General features: G+C 43.9%; 1 pseudogene; it reads right to left on the reverse strand.

Moving 5' to 3' along the window:
• Positions 1 to 296: 296 nt before the first annotated feature.
• LOC121813217 lies at positions 297 to 1677 on the reverse strand (annotated as a pseudogene).
• Between the last annotated feature and the right edge of the window lie 2953 nt (positions 1678 to 4630).

The following is a 4630-nucleotide window of genomic DNA, read 5'->3' on the forward strand; positions in this document are numbered from 1 at the left end:
AAGATTAAACCAACACATAATAATGTATAATGAATTTGAATCAATTTCCTTCTGTTGTGATTCACACATGTTTGCTTTACAGTTTTCGAGGTAAAAGAAATGAACATACCATGGATGTTAGTGTTACAGACGTGTTTCCTTCTTTGAGTTATAGAACTTTGAAAGTAAAAGTGAAGTGAAATTTATTTTGGTCAACAACAACAACACAGATTATCATTTTACATAAAAGTACTCAATCATACAGTAACCAAAAAAGGAATATGCTGAAGCCTTGTGGCTTATAATTATCCTATCCTTTACCCTATAGGAATAATCAAATCCTCAGAAGCAGGATTGTCCAGTCCAGTGGAAGGCGGGCGGCCACGGCGGGGGGCCTGAGCCGGCACCACCTGATCATCCAGAAGCACATGTGCTGGTTTAAGTCTGTCAATAGAAACAGCCTCCTGCCGACCCCCAAAGTCCAAAAGGAAATGCTTCCGGCCTGGTTGAAGAACCCTAAAGGGGCCGTCATACAGTGGACACATCGGAGGCCTATGAGCGTCATGCCTGACAAAAACAAACTGCGAAGAGTCCAACGACCTCGGAACAAAGGTGTCGGGCAGACAATGGTGCACTGGGCCAGGAAGAGAAAACGAGTCTCTTGGGGGATGGAGAGACAGCACAGAGGGAGTGAAGCACAGGGGTGGGCTCTCGGGCAAGAATTCCCCAGGGACCCAGAGGGGCTTACCGAGGACAAGTTCAGCCGGGGAAACCCCGAGGTCTTCTTTAACCGCGCACCGCAACCCCAGTAAAACCCATGGACGGCAGTCAACCCAGTTGCCAACTATGAGAGAAGCACGGAACGCGGCCTTAAGCGACCGGTGGAAACGTTCGCACATCCCGTTGGCGGTACACAGTGGTTCGGTGGACCTTGACCCCCAGGCCGTCAGCCATGGCAGACCAAATCTCGGAAACGAACTGGGGGCCCCTGTCTGAGGTAATGTCGGCGGGGGGACCGAAACGCGAAACCCACGTTGACAAAAATGCCCTGGCCACTGCTGCTGCTGTAGTGGACGCCAGAGGCACTGCCTCAGGCCAGCGGGTTGTGCGGTCCACTACAGTCAAAAGGTGCGTGAAACCTTGTGACTGCGGCAGAGGACCAACCAGATCCACATGACATGATCAAAACGCCTCCCTGGAACGCGGAAGGATTCGAGGGGCGCCTGTGTGTGCCTATGGATCTTAGCACGTTGGCATGGGATGCACGCGGCAGCCCAGTCTTTCACCGATTTACGAAGGCCCGGCCAAACGAAACCTAAGCTGCAGCTGAGGCCCGGAGCCTGGATGAGAGAGGGCGTGTACGGAGTCGAAAACGCGACGACGCCACGAAAGGGGAACTACAGGGCGTGGACGGCTGGTGGAAACATCGCAAAGCAGGCTAGGCCCGCCGTTCCACACGGGTCTGTCCTCCAGTACAAGGCCCGTTTGCGCAGACCGAAGGGCAAGGACGTCCGGGTCGGCCTGTTGGTCAGCGGCCATAGCCTCAAAGTCTATGCCAACATAAACAGGAGAAACCAGCACGCGGGATAGACAGTCAGCCACGTAGTTGGACTTACCAGCCACGTGCTGAATGTCAGTTGTGAACTCGGAAATGGCTGCCAACTGGCGCCCGCTCCACGGAGCAGAGACCTTGGACATCGCGAATGTCAAGGGTTTATGATCGGCGTACGCGGTGAAGCTCCGACCCTTGAGAAAAAAACGAACATACAGATTCCTTTTGGTGATTTGTTTCAGAGCTGTTGGGGCATGAGAGCGCCTAGCAGCTCCCTATTCACGGGAATGTAAAACAAAGATCCTTTTTTGACTTAGACCACTTTTAGCCGTGTTTTTCTTCGCTGCCAAAAGAATGCAAAGAACTCGATTTAACAATGTGTATATATAGTTCTGCTACGTCACATATAGTTTCGATCAAAACACTCTGCTTAGTTTCACTTTCTGTCTGCACCTCCTGTGCTCTGCAAAAGCATGCAGTTTCCTGTCAGCCTGCGACCTAGTTTACACTCAAAGTTGACTCTCTCTTATTAAAATACATAAAACAATATAATCAGCAAATAAGCACTAAGAATATATATTTAAATCCCAACAACGTCTACTGACCGAAGAAGCTGACTGCATTCCATGAGTGTCTGGCAGTACAAATGAACCAGCTGCTAGTTGATGAGCGATACCCAGAATGGCTAACTAAAGGCCGGAACAGTCCTGATCGTTAAGGACCCCAGAAGGGACCGGTCCCATCCAACTACCAGCCAATAACCTTCCTCAGTACCATATGGAAGCTCCTGTCAAGCATCATAGTAGACTTATGGCATGCACATGGAACAGAAAGAGAATGGTAGAAACACCAGAGGGGCAAAACACCAGCTACTGGTAGATAGAGCAGTTACCTGAAACTGCAAGACCAGACTGACCAACCTGTGCAATGATTGATCCCTGAAAAGCCTATGATTCAATGCCTCACACATGGAATGCCTTGAACTATACAAGATCAACAGGACCATACTGTAAGAGCCTTCATCGACTGGGATGTGGTGCAAAGGCCTAAACCATGTCAGCCAAATCATTGACAAGACTGGCTACAGATACCAACTACAAAATGAAAGAATTGTTACCCACCTCTTCTATATGGATGACAGGAGTAAATGTGACATTGATTTACTAATGAACACCACTAGGATCTACAGCAACAACACTGGAATGTCATTCGTACTAGAGAATTGTAGTTGGATGGCAACAAAGCGAGGGAACAGCTATGCTTAAGAAGACCTGAGACATGCCCTTTAGGGTGGTGACCAGAACCACACAAGGTCTACAAGGTCTACAAACAAGAACAACAAACAAACGTTAGTGATGCAAATACTAAAATAAACTTTTCTTAGCTTTGAGGATATCAACTGATTGCTTTATCCTGTCTATATGTTCTCAGAGTAATTTTCACTGTACACATTTTGTTTTTCTGTGAAGCAGGCGACCTAAAGCTCTTGGGGAAAGAAAAGTGGAAGCAGTGTACAGGCTGAAGAAAAAATGTAAAAAGTATTTTTTTAATGACCATAACAACACAAACAAGCAAAAAGAAAAAAGAAATTAATTTACAGTATTTAATTTTATAAACTTACAGAATTACCCTCATATAAAGCTGTCAAATTTGAGCACTAAGCAACAAACATTTTTTGACTGAACTTTTAGAATTGTTTGTTTGTCAAAGACACATCATACGGTGCTGAAAAGTAAAGCCAATGCCAAAGTGCCAAAAATTGCAGTTCCCCCAATGACCTCTTGAGGCTTATTCCAAAAGTGTCAAATTTTACAGCATTACAGAGCACGTTAAACATTAAACTCCTGTACTTTGAGGACAATTTCCTCCATTATAACAAATTTAAGGAAGGTGGACTTTTTTTAATACTCCTAACAGCTAAAACATTAAATTGATTCATATAACTTATTGACGGCAGAGATATTAATTACCTGGAAAAATCTGATTCAACATTTTATTCACTCAGACAAATGGGTGAAATTAATAGGAGGGTGGGGTGATTTTAGTCACAGCAACTACTGTAATAATCTTCACTGCTATCATATCTTAACACACAATGAATTTAATTTTGAGTGTCCAGTACTTTGGCTTGTGTAAGGATGATGGCTGAGTTAGGAAGGAGACAATGAGGAAGATAAATCCAGTATGGTTTGAGATATTTATTCATGGGTGGGTCTCCTCTCTCCCATGCTACAAAGTGAAGACACATTAAAGGTGACTGGTTTGTGTCATACTCCTGGGTCTTCAGCAGGGTTTTACAGTGTATTGTGGTATTGTGATTCATTCTTTTTATTTTAAGAGATTTTCATATACTTTAGTTCTGTATTAGTTCTGTCTTTAAGTGTGTTCTCTAATGCATCTGAGTTTGTTTTTTCTAGTTCCCAGTTTTTGTTTTGTTATATGCAGTGTTGGGTAAGTTACTTTAAAATAGTAACTTAGTTACATTACTAGTTACTTCTCTCAAAAAGTAACTCAGTTACTTCAAGTTACTCGTTACTTTCAGAGTAACTAGTTACTAGGGAAAGTAACTTTGGTTTTACTCAGAATTATCTTGTTAATGTGTTTCTTCCATAACTTTGCCAGTCTTCTAGCTTGCTTACTTGCCACAAGTGCACTGTGCCACCTACCAATAGAAAGGAAAAGATAATGTGCATATTTCCACGAGAGAAATCCCACGCCTGGACCGTCAATGACTGCTGCCATGATTCTAGCCTACGTCACAGCGTCATGTGCGCCTTTTACATCCAACACAAAAACTGCAGTCGTGGTGCTTTCGATTGTACTCAGAACTCAGAAATTCTGCCTTCTGAATAGGAAGATGTAGGCAACACCAGACTGCAGATGAGCTGCATACAGAGCTGGACTGGGAAAAAAAAATCGTCCTGGGCATTTTGACTAAAGACCGGCCCACCATTATAGGAAAAATCATAAAGCCTTTGAATGAAAACAAACGCTGTTGTGACAGTGATGTACACTGTTTTGATGGTATATATGCATCAATCTATCAATCGTTTGTTGTAAGATTCAGATAATTATTTTTTAAAAGCTAGACATTTTAAA

The sequence above is a fragment of the Haplochromis burtoni genome, unplaced genomic scaffold (assembly GCF_018398535.1).
Source record: "Haplochromis burtoni strain Fernald_Lab_line unplaced genomic scaffold, NCSU_Asbu1 Contig_1288, whole genome shotgun sequence".
Classification (NCBI taxonomy): Eukaryota; Metazoa; Chordata; class Actinopteri; order Cichliformes; family Cichlidae; genus Haplochromis; species Haplochromis burtoni.